The 15,442-nt window shown below is 43.2% G+C and overlaps 1 non-coding gene across 1 annotated transcript; it reads right to left on the reverse strand.

Moving 5' to 3' along the window:
- Window positions 1-15,264: 15,264 nt before the first annotated feature.
- On the reverse strand, window positions 15,265-15,336 carry trnaa-ugc (transfer RNA alanine (anticodon UGC)). Its single transcript has one exon. It is a non-coding gene; the product is annotated as a tRNA-Ala (tRNA).
- Between the last annotated feature and the right edge of the window lie 106 nt (window positions 15,337-15,442).

The following is a 15,442-nucleotide window of genomic DNA, read 5'->3' on the forward strand; positions in this document are numbered from 1 at the left end:
CAGCATGTGGCGTTCCTCACAACTGACATCTTTCAGATGTCCTGTTTTTTTTTACACTCTGCAACATTAAGGATATAAGTGTTCTTACTGGGTTAATTGTCCTGTCACATACTCCTAGAAGGAACCCACTGGGCACAGACATCCATTCAACGTCTATTCCACGTTGGTTCAACGTCATTTCACTGAAATTACATGGAAACCACTTTGATTCAACCAGTGTGCCCAGTGGGAAGGGTGTTCATTGCCTGATGCCAGTCTGCTCGAATGACAAGAACAGGGAAGGTTGTTGAAATGACCAGATCATCAACTGACACTGATTCTTTTACATTTTTCACTGTAGATAATCTTTAGTTAAACTAAAACTAATATGGCAGGCATTTCAGTGCTGAAACAGACTGGCACCCTCTCGAGGACAACTGGCATTAGACTTACAGTAACTGACATCAAGTGAGGCCAACTCCATAAGGAACATCACTTGGAGGAGAATGCCGAGCCATACTGTGACTGTAGGCCAGGGGCGAAAATCTGATATCAACTTTGGAGGGGACATTACATGAAATTTTCTCAAGAGCAATTCCTGAGGGGGACACCAAAAGTAGTGCTGTAACACATAGCCTACATTGTAATATGGGAAATGTATATTGAGGAACCAAAGAAATAAGGTGTTTGCTGTACTCCTAACTACCGGTACCCAAAACTACACAACTAATCACAACAGCAATACCATTGCCTTTAACAAATCTTAGTTCAGTCACCAGTTTAAGTTGAGAGTGAGGGTATCCATGGCATTTTCCAATTATGTTCCTATTTTATAAGTCAAAAAAGTTGAGAACCTTTCATAATGTTGCCAAACAAAGACTCAACAAACTTACCTGAGACTCCCTGTCTCTGCCAGTCTGTCCCTGCATATCTGTCCCCAACTCTGCTGTCTGTGTGCCATCTGTTGCCTGCTCTGCCTAATGACATCATTGTGAAACATTTCCAGTAGAATTTAATTTCTTTCTTATGAACATTTTATCAACTAGTCTTTGAGATATTAGGCTACTAGGGTTCTTACTATGCGTTTTGGTGTATTGAAAAATACTCTGATGTCCGTCTTTTATTTTTCTGCCATTTTTCTACCTGGCTGGCTGGCTGGCTACACACACACACAGTGTGTAGGTTATTTACAGTAGGAGATGGGCTTCTATCATCTTCTATCATTCTATTTGGGCTTCGATCTAATAGGTAGCTAGCAAATGTGAAAACGGATTAAAATGACAAGAGTTGACAGCTGTATGAGTTCACCATTTACACAACATATGCTGCAACCTTTTGTAATTTTAATAGTTTGTTTCATATTGGCTGGCTTCCAACAATAGCTGAATTTGCAAAGCTAGCGAGCACCAATTCAGTTTCAGTGGTGTTTGCTATAATCTTTGCTACCCGGGTTAAATAAAGGTGAAATAAAATAAATAAATAAATAAAAGTTCCCTTGCGACAATTTAGCTTTTGCAACGAGACCATTAAATATATTTAAGACAATGGTAGAAGAGAGTGTAATTCTGTTCAGTTTGGACTTCAGTTTATCGCTAACCTTATCACAGGGACTTTGAAGCACTAACTTACATCATCTGCATGCTGATTCCATCTTTGACGACGCCACATAAATGGAATAGGTACTAGCTAGCTTAATAGTTAATATTTGCACGCTAGCTCTGCATATTCAGCTAGTGTGTGTGCGCGATTGACTAGATTAACCTCACGTCAGTTACGTTCATTGAGTGCCTTTCAGACAGTAGATACGACCCCTCTGTTACCTTGCCAACTAAGGAACTGGCAGTGGATCAAACCATTGTGAGGCAAAGGGTGGAGGGGTCGCAATCTTTTGAAACTTAAAAACGTGCTATTAAGTGTCTATAATCAGCACAATTGCTTTCATTGTGTATTATTAATATTATTTAATTTACATAGTTATGTTTCAGTGATATATTGGGGGGGACAAATCATATTTTTCCCAGGATGGGGGTCCCCCCCCCGTCCCCCCCGGGATTTCCGCCCCTGCTGTAGGCCTGCTGTTAGCTGGGTATTCAAATCAAATCAAATTGTATTTGTCACATGCTCCGAATACAACAGGTACCTTACCGTGAATGTAAATAGACCGGGTGGCCATTTGATTAATTGTTCAGCCGTCTTATGGCTTGGGGGTAGAAGCTGTTAAGGAGCCTTTTGGACCAAAGACTTGGCGCTGCCGTACCGCTTGCCGTGCGGTAACAGAGAGAACAGTCTATGACTTGGGTGAATGGAGTCTGTACATTTTTTGCAGTCCACAGTGTCCCTTTTGTGCTTTCCCATGTTAACTAGATGTCTAGTTAGGGAAGCATTAACCTCTGATGTTGCACAGATGACTGCTAGAGTTGAAATGTTAGAGTTGACTGCCAGATAATAGAGTTGACTGCTAGATGCTAGAGTTGACTGCTAGATGCTAGAGTTGAAATGCTAGAGTTGACTGCTAGATGCTAGAGTTGACTGCTAGATGCTAGAGTTGACTGCTAGATGCTAGAGTTGAAATGCTAGAGTTGACTGCTAGATGCTAGAGTTGACTGCTAGATGCTAGAGTTGACTGCTAGATGCTAGAGTTGAAATGCTAGAGTTGACTGCTAGATGCTAGAGTTGACTGCTAGATGCTAGAGTTGACTGCTAGATGCTAGAGTTGAAATGCTAGAGTTGACTGCTAGATGCTAGAGTTGAAATGCTAGAGTTGACTGCTAGATGCTAGAGTTGACTGCTAGATGCTAGAGTTGAAATGCTAGAGTTGACTGCTAGATGCTAGAGTTGAAGTGCTAGAGTTGACTGCTAGATGCTAGAGTTGACTGCTAGATGCTAGAGTTGACTGCTAGATGCTAGAGTTGAAATGCTAGAGTTGACTGCTAGATGCTAGAGTTGAAGTGCTAGAGTTGACTGCTAGATGCTAGAGTTGACTGCTAGATGCTATAGTTGACTGCTAGATGCTAGAGTTGAAATGCTAGAGTTGACTGCTAGATGCTAGAGTTGACTGCTAGATGCTAGAGTTGACTGCTAGATGCTAGAGTTGAAATGCTAGAGTTGACTGCTAGATGCTAGAGTTGACTGCTAGATGGTAGAGTTGAAATGCTAGAGTTGACTGCTAGATGCTAGAGTTGAAGTGCTAGAGTTGAAGTGCTAGAGTTGACTGCTAGATGCTAGAGTTGACTGCTAGATGCTAGAGTTGACTGCTAGATGCTAGAGACGAAATGCTAGAGTTGACTGCTAGATGCTAGAGTTGCCTGCTAGATGCTAGAGTTGACTGCTAGATGCTAGAGTTGACTGCTAGAGTTGAAATGCTAGAGTTGACTGCTAGATGCTAGAGTTGACTGCTAAATGCTAGAGTTGAAATGCTAGAGTTGACTGCTAGATGCTAGAGTTGAAATGCTAGAGTTGACTGCTAGATGCTAGAGTTGAAGTGCTAGAGTTGAAGTGCTAGAGTTGACTGCTAGATGCTAGAGTTGACTGCTAGATGCTAGAGTTGACTGCTAGATGCTAGAGATGAAATGCTAGAGTTGACTGCTAGATGCTAGAGTTGACTTCTAGATGCTAGAGTTGACTGATAGATGCTAGAGTTGAAATGCCAGAGTTGACTGCTAGATGCTAGAGTTGAAGTGCTAGAGTTGAAGTGCTAGAGTTGAAATGCTAGAGTTGACTGCTAGATGCTAGAGTTGACTGCTAGATGCTAGAGTTGATTGCTAGATGCTAGAGTTGAAATGCTAGAGTTGACTGCTAGATGCTAGAGTTGACTGCTAGATGCTAGAGTTGATTGGTAGATGCTAGAGTTGAAATGCTAGAGTTGACTGCTAGATGCTAGAGTTGCCTGCTAGATGCTAGAGTTGACTGCTAGATGCTAGAGTTGACTGCTAGATGCTAGAGTTGACTACTAGATGCTAGAGTTGACTGCTAGATGCTAGAGTTGACTACTAGATGCTAGAGTTGACTGCTAGATGCTAGAGTTGAAATGCTAGAGTTGACTGCTAGATGCTAGAGTTGACTGCTAGATGCTAGAGTTGAAGTGCTAGAGTTGAAATGCTAGAGTTGACTGCTAGATGCTAGAGTTGACTGCTAAATGCTAGAGTTGAAATGCTAGAGTTGACTGCTAGATGCTAGAGTTGAAATGCTAGAGTTGACTGCTAGATGCTAGAGTTGAAGTGCTAGAGTTGAAGTGCTAGAGTTGAAGTGCTAGAGTTGACTGCTAGATGCTAGAGTTGACTGCTAGATGCTAGAGATGAAATGCTAGAGTTGACTGCTAGATGCTAGAGTTGACTGCTAGATGCTAGAGTTGAAATGCTAGAGTTGACTGCTAGATGCTAGAGTTGCCTGCTAGATGCTAGAGTTGACTGCTAGATGCTAGAGTTGACTGCTAGATGCTAGAGTTGACTGCTAGATGCTAGAGTTGAAATGCTAGAGTTGACTGCTATATGCTAGAGTTGACTGCTAGATGCTAGAGTTGACTGCTAGATGCTAGAGTTGAAATGCTAGAGTTGACTGCTAGATGCTAGAGTTGACTGCTAGATGCTAGAGTTGACTGCTAGATGCTAGAGTTGACTGCTAGATGCTAGAGTTGAAGTGCTAGAGTTGAAGTGCTAGAGTTGAAGTGCTAGAGTTGACTGCTAGATGCTAGAGTTGACTGCTAGATGCTAGAGTTGAAGTGCTAGAGTTGAAGTGCTAGAGTTGAAGTGCTAGAGTTGACTGCTAGATGCTAGAGTTGACTGCTAGATGCTAGAGATGAAATGCTAGAGTTGACTGCTAGATGCTAGAGTTGACTGCTAGATGCTAGAGTTGAAATGCTAGAGTTGACTGCTAGATGCTAGAGTTGCCTGCTAGATGCTAGAGTTGACTGCTAGATGCTAGAGTTGACTGCTAGATGCTAGAGTTGACTGCTAGATGCTATAGTTGACAGCTAGATGCTAGAGTTGACTGCTAGATGCTAGAGTTGACTGCTAGATGCTAGAGTTGACTGCTAGATGGTAGAGTTGAAATGCTAGAGTTGACTGCTAGATGCTTGAGTTGACTACTAGATGCTAGAATTGACTTCTAGATGCTAGAGATGAAATGCTAGAGTTGCCTGCTAGATGCTAGAGTTGCCTGCTAGATGCTAGAGTTGACTGCTAGATGCTAGAGTTGACTGCTAGATGATAGAGTTGACTGCTAGATGCTAGAGTTGACAGCTAGATGCTAGCGTTGATTGCTAGATGCTAGAGTTGAAATGCTAGAGTTGACTGCTATATGCTAGAGTTGACTGTTAGATGCTAGAGTTGACTGCTAGATGGTAGAGTTGATTGCTAGATGGTAGAGTTGAAATGCTAGAGTTGACTGCTAGATGCTAGAGTTGACTGCTAGATGCTAGAGTTGACTGCTAGATGCTAGAGTTGACTGCTAGATGCTAGAGTTGACAGCTAGATGCTAGAGTTGATTGCTAGATGCTAGAGTTGAAATGCTAGAGTTGACTGCTATATGCTAGAGTTGACTGCTAGATGCTAGAGTTGACTGCTAGATGCTAGAGTTGAAATGCTAGAGTTGACTGCTAGATGCTAGAGTTGAAATGCTAGAGTTGACTGCTAGATGCTAGAGTTGACTGCTAGATGCTAGAGTTGACTGCTAGATGCTAGAGTTGACTGCTAGATGGTAGAGTTGAAATGCTAGAGTTGACTGCTAGATGCTTGAGTTGACTACTAGATGCTAGAATTGACTTCTAGATGCTAGAGATGAAATGCTAGAGTTGCCTGCTAGATGCTAGAGTTGCCTGCTAGATGCTAGAGTTGCCTGCTAGATGCTAGAGTTGACTGCTAGATGCTAGAGTTGAAATGCTAGAGTTGACTGCTAGATGCTAGAGTTGACTGCTAGATGATAGAGTTGACTGCTAGATGCTAGAGTTGACAGCTAGATGCTAGAGTTGATTGCTAGATGCTAGAGTTGAAATGCTAGAGTTGACTGCTATATGCTAGAGTTGACTGCTAGATGCTAGAGTTGACTGCTAGATGCTAGAGTTGAAATGCTAGAGTTGACTGCTAGATGCTAGAGTTGCCTGCTAGATGCTAGAGTTGACTGCTAGATGCTAGAGTTGACTGCTAAATGCTAGAGTTGACTGCTAGATGCTATAGTTGACAGCTAGATGCTAGAGTTGACTGCTAGATGCTAGAGTTGACTGCTAGATGCTAGAGTTGACTGCTAGATGCTAGAGTTGAAATGCTAGAGTTGACTGCTAGATGCTAGAGTTGCCTGCTAGATGCTAGAGTTGACTGCTAGATGCTAGAGTTGACTGCTAGATGCTAGAGTTGACTGCTAGATGCTAGATTTGAAATGCTAGAGTTGACTGCTAGATGCTAGAGTTGACTGCTAGATGCTAGAGTTGACTGCTAGATGCTAGAGTTGACAGCTAGATGCTAGAGTTGACTGCTAGATGCTAGAGTTGAATTGCTAGAGTGGAAATGCTAGAGTTGACTGCTAGATGCTAGAGTTGACTGCTAAATGCTAGAGTTGAAATGCTAGAGTTGACTGCTAGATGCTAGAGTTGAAGTGCTAGAGTTGAAGTGCTAGAGTTGAAGTGCTAGAGTTGACTGCTAGATGCTAGAGTTGACTGCTAGATGCTAGAGTTGACTGCTAGATGCTAGAGTTGACTGCTAGATGCTAGAGTTGAAATGCTAGAGTTGACTGCTAGATGCTAGAGTTAACTACAAGATGCTAGAGTTGATTGCTAGATGCTAGAGTTGAAATGCTAGAGTTTACTGCTATATGCTAGAGTTGAGTGCTAGATGCTAGAGTTGACTGCTAGATGTTAGAGTTGAAATTCTAGAGTTGACTGCTAGATGCTAGAGTTAAAATGCTAGAGTTGACTGCTAGATGGTAAAGTTGACTGCTAGATGCTAGAGTTGACTGCTAGATGCAAAAGTTGACTGCTAGATGGTAGAGTTGAAATGCTAGAGTTGACTGCTAGATGCTAGAGTTGACTACTAGATGCTAGAGTTGACTTCTAGATGCTAGAGATCAAATGCTATAGTTGCCTGCTAGATGCTAGAGTTGCCTGCTAGATGCTAGAGTTGACTGCTAGATGCTAGAGTTGAAATGCTAGAGTTGACTGCTAGATGCTAGAGTTGACTGCTAGATGCTAGAGTTGACTGCTAGATGCTAGAGTTGACAGCTAGATGCTAGAGTTGATTGCTAGATGCTAGAGTTGAAATGCTAGAGTTGACTGCTATATGCTAGAGTTGACTGCTAGATGGTAGAGTTGACTGCTAGATGCTAGAGTTGAAATGCTAGAGTTGACTGCTAGATGCTAGAGTTGACTGCTAGATGCTAGAGTTGACTGCTAGATGCTAGAGTTGAAATGCTAGAGTTGACTGCTAGATGCTAGAGTTGACTACTAGATGTTAGAGTTGACTTCTAGATGCTAGAGATGAAATGCTGGAGTTGCCTGCTAGATGCTAGAGTTGCCTGCTAGATGCTAGAGTTGACTGCTCGATGCTAGAGTTGACTGCTCGATGCTAGAGTTGACTGCTAGATGCTAGAGTTCAAATGCTAGAGTTGACTGCTAGATGCTAGAGTTGACTGCTAGATGCTAGAGTTGACTGCTAGATGCTAGAGTTGACTGCTAGATGCTAGAGTTGACAGCTAGATGCTAGAGTTGATTGCTAGATGCTAGAGTTGAAATGCTAGAGTTGACTGCTATATGCTAGAGTTGACTGCTAGATGCTAGAGTTGACTGCTAGATGCTAGAGTTGAAATGCTAGAGTTGACTGCTAGATGCTAGAGTTGACTACTAGATGCTAGAGTTGACTTCTAGATGCTAGAGATGAAATGCTAGAGTTGCCTGCTAGAAGCTTGAGTTGACTGCTAGATGCTAGAGTTGACTGCTAGATGCTAGAGTTGACTGCTACATGCTACAATTGACTGCTAGATGCTAGAGTTGACTGCTAGATGCTAGAGTTGAAATGCTAGAGTTGACTGCTAGATGCTAGAGTTGACTGCTAGATGCTAGAGTTGAAATGCTAGAGTTGACTGCTAGATGCCAGAGTTGACTGCTAGATGCCAGAGTTGACTGCTAGATGCTAGAGTTGAAATGCTAGAGTTGACTGCTAGATGCTAGAGTTGAAATGCTAGAGTTGACTGCTATATGCTAGAGTTGAGTGCTAGATGCTAGAGTTGACTGCTAGATGTTAGAGTTGAAATTCTAGAGTTGACTGCTAGATGCTAGAGTTAAAATGCTAGAGTTGACTGCTAGATGGTAAAGTTGACTGCTAGATGCTAGAGTTGACTGCTAGATGCAAAAGTTGACTGCTAGATGGTAGAGTTGAAATGCTAGAGTTGACTGCTAGATGTTAGAGTTGAAATTCTAGAGTTGACTGCTAGATGCTAGAGTTAAAATGCTAGAGTTGACTGCTAGATGGTAAAGTTGACTGCTAGATGCTAGAGTTGACTGCTAGATGCAAAAGTTGACTGCTAGATGGTAGAGTTGAAATGCTAGAGTTGACTGCTAGATGCTAGAGTTGACTACTAGATGCTAGAGTTGACTTCTAGATGCTAGAGATCAAATGCTATAGTTGCCTGCTAGATGCTAGAGTTGCCTGCTAGATGCTAGAGTTGCCTGCTAGATGCTAGAGTTGACTGCTAGATGCTAGAGTTGAAATGCTAGAGTTGACTGCTAGATGCTAGAGTTGACTGCTAGATGCTAGAGTTGACTGCTAGATGCTAGAGTTGACTGCTAGATGCTAGAGTTGACTGCTAGATGCTAGAGTTGACAGCTAGATGCTAGAGTTGATTGCTAGATGCTAGAGTTGAAATGCTAGAGTTGACTGCTATATGCTAGAGTTGACTGCTAGATGGTAGAGTTGACTGCTAGATGCTAGAGTTGAAATGCTAGAGTTGACTGCTAGATGCTAGAGTTGACTGCTAGATGCTAGAGTTGAAATGCTAGAGTTGACTGCTAGATGCTAGAGTTGACTACTAGATGTTAGAGTTGACTTCTAGATGCTAGAGATGAAATGCTGGAGTTGCCTGCTAGATGCTAGAGTTGCCTGCTAGATGCTAGAGTTGACTGCTCGATGCTAGAGTTGACTGCTCGATGCTAGAGTTGACTGCTCGATGCTAGAGTTGACTGCTAGATGCTAGAGTTCAAATGCTAGAGTTGACTGCTAGATGCTAGAGTTGACTGCTAGATGCTAGAGTTGACTGCTAGATGCTAGAGTTGACTGCTAGATGCTAGAGTTGACTGCTAGATGCTAGAGTTGACAGCTAGATGCTAGAGTTGATTGCTAGATGCTAGAGTTGAAATGCTAGAGTTGACTGCTATATGCTAGAGTTGACTGCTAGATGCTAGAGTTGACTGCTAGATGCTAGAGTTGAAATGCTAGAGTTGACTGCTAGATGCTAGAGTTGACTACTAGATGCTAGAGTTGACTTCTAGATGCTAGAGATGAAATGCTAGAGTTGCCTGCTAGAAGCTTGAGTTGACTGCTAGATGCTAGAGTTGACTGCTAGATGCTAGAGTTGACTGCTACATGCTACAATTGACTGCTAGATGCTAGAGTTGACTGCTAGATGCTAGAGTTGAAATGCTAGAGTTGACTGCTAGATGCTAGAGTTGACTGCTAGATGCTAGAGTTGAAATGCTAGAGTTGACTGCTAGATGCTAGAGTTGACTGCTAGATGCCAGAGTTGACTGCTAGATGCTAGAGTTGAAATGCTAGAGTTGACTGCTAGATGCTAGAGTTGACTGCTAGATGCTAGAGTTGACTGCTAGATGCTAGAGTTGAATGGCTGCATCACTGCTTGGTATAGCAATAGCACGGCTCTCGGTCGCATGGCACTACAGAGGGTGTGTGGACGGCCCAGTACATCATTGAGGCCGAGCTCCCTTCCATCCAGGACCTCTATTTCAGGCGGTGTGAAAGGAAGGCCCGGAAAATTAAAAACTCCAACCTCCCAAGCCATAGACTGTTATCTCTGCACGGCAAGAGGTACCAGTGCATCAAGTCTGACACCAACAGGCTCCTGAACAGCTTCTATCCCCAAGCCATAATACTGCTAAATATCTAACAAAATGGCCACACGGACTATCTGAGTTGACCTTTGCATTTTATTCTTATTTCTGCACTTCCTCAATGAACACTCACAGGACCCTACACACTATGCACACTGATACTCCAACACACACACACACACAAACACTCACTCCATCATTTGCTCACTCACACATAATATGCACATACATTTATACTGACTCTACACACCCGCACACCCACTCACAAACAATCATCATATAAGCTGCTGCTACTCTGTTTATCATATATCCTGATGCCTAGTCACCTTACCCTATACATAGCTACCGCTATCGATCCAGAATCCCTGCAAATTGTAGATATAGTAGGGGAGAGCAAGGTAAGTTGTCACACGGGTAAGTTATCAAACTGTTCATACCTCCAACACTAGAGGCGCTATCTCAAAAATCAAATAGCTACTTTGTGTGACTACATGTTCTATGTTCAACTTCCTGTTCACATGTGGTCAAGGTCACTCTAATCTGAGGTGAGCACAAGTTTCTTTTTTCCCACTTCAAAAGTAAAAAATTGGCACTTTACATTTTACGCAATAAAACTTTGTTAGGTATGAATGTTCAAAATGGTAATTTTGCACTGAGTAGAGGAGACAATAACATGTCTTTTGATACTTTAGATGCAGTCCTATGTTGAGCTAACCTTGAGATTTAGCCAACATTAGCACACATGTCAGTTTGGGGCAAGTTGTCTCAATGACCTTGGGGCAAGTCTTCACATGTGACAACTTGCCCCAGTATACATAGACACATTGAACATGCTCAAAAAACATTGATATTGTGTAATCAGCTCTGATAAGAGTATTAAATGTTACTGTAAATGGATTATTATATACACGTGTAGTTTAGAGCAGCAGACATATCCCTGGACGACACAAGACAGGCTCTGGCGTGTGTGTGTCTACTAACACACTACATGCCTACTGTATGAGACAGTATATACACACACACACACACTACTTCATACAGTGTCATGAATTTAGTGCGGTGTTATGAATTGCATTGTGGCAACAAGGATAGTAGACAGGGAGGTGGGCGTAATAAGCCTGTAATGAATATGTAGGAAGGAAGGAAGGAAGGAAGGAAGGAAGGAAGGAAGGAAGGAAGGAAGGAAGGAAGGAAGGAAGGAAGGAAGGAAGGAAGGAAGGAAGGAAGGAAAGACAGATGGTTAGAAATTATAAAAGAAAGACAGAGAATAGCAGCACACCACCTGGCATAATGTTAAAGGCAGTGAGGCAGGTGAAGTTGCAGAACAAATCAATCATGAGTACAGCGAAGGATTTTGACATAAATTACCATACTCTGACTCGGTATTGTCAAAAGGTTACCAGAGAAGAAGTTGAAAGTCAGTCAGCCATGCCAACAACAGTGGTTGGCTATACAAATCCCTCTGGGTGGATGACAGATGTGAACTTTGTTGACTTCCTGAAACATTCTGTCGAGCATACGAAGTGTTTACTCCTTTTGAACAACCACGAGTCTCATCTGTCCATTGATGGACTCAATTATGCCAAAGAAAATGGCATAATTATGCTGTCATTATGCTGCCATCCCATTGCTCTCATCGGCTTCAACCCTTAAACAGGTCTGTCTATGGGCCGCTAAAGAGGCACATCAACACCGCGTGTGATGCCTAGATGAGGAACAATTCCAGGAGGACAATGTCAATTTATGACATACCTGGGATTGTGACAATCGCCTATCCTCTGGCTGAAACCCCCTTGAACATTCAGGTTGGCTTTAGGGTGGCTGGGGTACAACCTTACAACAGGGATGTATTTCTGGAAACCGAGTTTGCGCCATCCTACGTTACAGATCGCCCCATTCAGAACCCAACACTACCAGACTCCAGCACCAACCCTGCCCTGCCAGGCCCCAGCAACATTCCAGTCCTGCCAGGCCCCAGCACCAACCTGCCAGGCCCCAGCAACATTCCAGTCCTGCCAGGCCCCAGCACCAACCTGCCAGGCCCCAGCAACATTCCAGTCCTGCCAGGCCCCAGCACCAACCTGCCAGGCCCCAGCACTATTTCAGCCCTGCCAGTCCCCAGCACCAACCTGCCAGGCCCCAGCACCAACCTGCCAGGCCCCAGCACTATTCCAGCCCTGCCAGTCCCCAGCACCAACCTGCCAGGACCCAGCACCATTCCAGCCCTGCCAGTCCCCAGCACCAACCTGCCAGTCCCCAGCACCAACCTGCCAGGACCCAGCACCAACCTGCCAGGACCCAGCACCATTCCAGCCCTGCCAGTCCCCAGCACCAACCTGCCAGGACCCAGCACCATTTCAGCCCTGCCTAGCACAAGCTCAGACACAGACCTGCCCAGTTCTTATGCTAGCACCAGCTCACCGTCGCCCAACAATGCCATTGCTGACAGCGGACTACCAACTCCAGAGGACATCCGGCCATATCCAAAAACTGGCCCCCGAAAACCAGCTTGCAAAGGAAGAAAACGGCGCACAACAGCAATTCTAAGTGACACACCAGTGAAGCAGGCAATAGAAATGGAAAAGAATAAGGCACAATCTAGCAAAAGGCTGTTTCCGAAGGAAGGGAAGCAAGGGGGGAGTCAAAATCTGGATCTGCAAAGAACAAGAAGGCAGCTAAAAAAAGAAAAATCGTAGAAGAGTCATCATCAGATGAAGAGGAGTGCTTCTGCCTCGTCTGTGTGGAGCCATTTTCAAACAGCCTTCCAAAGGAGAGTTGGGTGAAGTGTGTGAGATGCAACAAATGGGCCCATGATGCTTGCACCTCAGGCCAGGCAATTTATGTGTGCCAGAACTGTGACTGAAGATGAGTCTGATTAGTCAGATACGGATGTACGTCGTATAGGCTGTTGCAAAACTGTGCGTTAGTGCATTAGTGTGTTGAAACACCACATCTGTTTTGTTAAGACTTTAAACATTTAAGCAAGTTATCTGCAGCATTACATTCCATTCCGATTCCAACAATTACTGTGGATCTCCGTGCACGCCAGAGAACGTTCGATTTCAAAGTAAAGTGGTCGTGCCACTTAATTAATATGTGCCCTGCCAGCATTATTGTTTTGATGGAAAGGCATGATTTGCCAGATTCTCTAGGCATGATTGTTTTTATTTTGAGTTCTTTAATGAAGTTGAATTTGGTTGGGAATTTGAAATTAAAATCAATATTCACAATTAATTAGTTGTGTTCTTATTTGTTGATAATCCAATGTGACAACTTACCCGACGTACAGTAGTGTGACAATTTTTCCGCTGATGGGGCAAATTGTCACAAGTGCTCTCTCTCTATTTAACGGTCTACAACTCCGGTACTGAAATAAGATATGAAGATGTAATGAATACAACATATGTGCCCAAGACTTCCTTCTTTCATTTGGTATGACATTTATACCATTGGGATGTATTGTGCCCAGTAAATGTTAGACAGCGTGAAAGGTGTGACAACATACCTCACTCTCCCCTACTGGAACTGACCCTGCGTATCAAATTAAATTGTATTAGTCACATGCGCCGAATACAACAGGTGTAGACCTTACAGTGAAATGCTTATTTACGAGCCCCAAACCAACAGTGCAGTTTCAAAAAATACGGATAAGAATAAGAGATAAAAGTAACAAGTAATTAAAGAGCATTAGTAGTAAAAAATAACAATATATACAGGGGGTGCCGGTACAGAGTCAATGTACGGGGGCACCGGTTAGTTGAGGTAGTATGTACATGTAGGTAGAGTTAAATAAAGTGACTATGCATAGATGACAGCAGAGAGTGGCAGTGGTGTGGAGAGGGGAGGGGGGAGCAATGCAAATAGGCTGGGTAGAAGCCTCTTGGACCTAGACTTGGCGCTCCGGTACTGCTTGCCATGCGGTAGCAGAGAGAACAGTCTATGACTAGGGTGGCTGGAGTCTTTCACAATTTTTAGGGCCTTCCTCTGACACCGCCTGGTATAGAGGTCCTGGATGGCAGGAAGCTTGGCCCCAGTGATGTACTGGGCTGTTCGCACTACCCACTGTAGTGCCTTGCGGTCGGAGGCCGAGCAGTTGCCAAACCAGGCAGTGATGCAACCCGTCAGGATGCTCTCGATGGTGCAGCTGTAGAACCTTTTGAGGATCTGAGGACCCATGACAAATATTTTCAGTCTCCTGAGGGGGAATAGGTTTTGTCGTGCCCTCTTCACAACTGTCTTGGTGTGCTTGGACTATGTTAGTTTGTTGGTGATGTGGACACCAAGGAACTTGAAGCTCTCAACCTGCTCCACTGCATCCCCATCGATGAGAATGGGGCGTGCTCAGGCCTCTTTTTCCTGTAGTCCTCAATCATCTCCTTTGTCTTGATCACATTGAGGGAGAGGTTGTTGTCCTGGCACCACATGGTCAGGTCTCTGACCTCCTCCCTATAAGCTGTATGTAGTATGTTTACTTACTTATTCGTGTTCTTCTCATTTCTTAGTTTTATATCTCCTGTGTTTTTGTTATACCTTGTTATTTTTACTTCTACATTGTTATTGATTACTGCATTGTTGGGGTTAGATCTTGCAAGAAAGACATTTCACTGTACTTGTGCATGTGACATTAAAACTTGAAACGTGTTTGTGTGTGTGTGTGTGTGTGTGTGTGTGTGTGTGTGTGTGTGTGTGTGTGTGTGTGTGTGTGTGTGTGTGTGTGTGTGTGTTTGTGTTAGGCTAAAATGGGGTATACTATTACCGACAAACTACACATTACATGTGTAACCTAACCACTAGCAGGCATGTTCATGCCTTCAGAGAGACATTATAAACAATAAAATACATCAAGTTTCACATCAAAGCATTCTCAGTGAGCACTGCAGAAAGCTGACTATTCAGCGTCAGAATGTCTGTTGACATTTATTCACAAATCCTCTATCACTTAATAAATGAATTATGTTATTAAGCTAAATCAATGCCATTTATATTTAAGTTTTTCTTGACTTGACTTGACTTGGGTCACTGAGAACATAGATTACAAATAATACTGCCAAATTATTTTACAAAATCCCAAAAATGAATGCATCAACAAATTGGGGGCATGGCGGTCATCAAATCATTAAAAAAACTAAAGCTCTTCTTATAAATGAACGCTCTACATATTATTTTTTGTTGTTGATGAGATAGGCATTGTTATTTGATTGTAAAGTAGTTGCCAGAAAACAGATCTTGGTCAAAAGGAGTGGAGATGCCGGGGATTGAACCCGGGGCCTCATACATGCAAAGCATGCGCTCTACCACTGAGCTACATCCCCTACTGAGGTCAATGCAGAAATGCACCCTATACATACTGTGAATTCCGAGATATCAAATTTAGTCCAAATAAAGCTGATAGTGTAGAAGTGTGAAACTACTTGCAAC

This window comes from Salmo salar, chromosome 09 (assembly GCF_965601325.2).
Source record: "Salmo salar chromosome 09, fSalSal1, whole genome shotgun sequence".
NCBI classification, from domain to species: domain Eukaryota; kingdom Metazoa; phylum Chordata; class Actinopteri; order Salmoniformes; family Salmonidae; genus Salmo; species Salmo salar.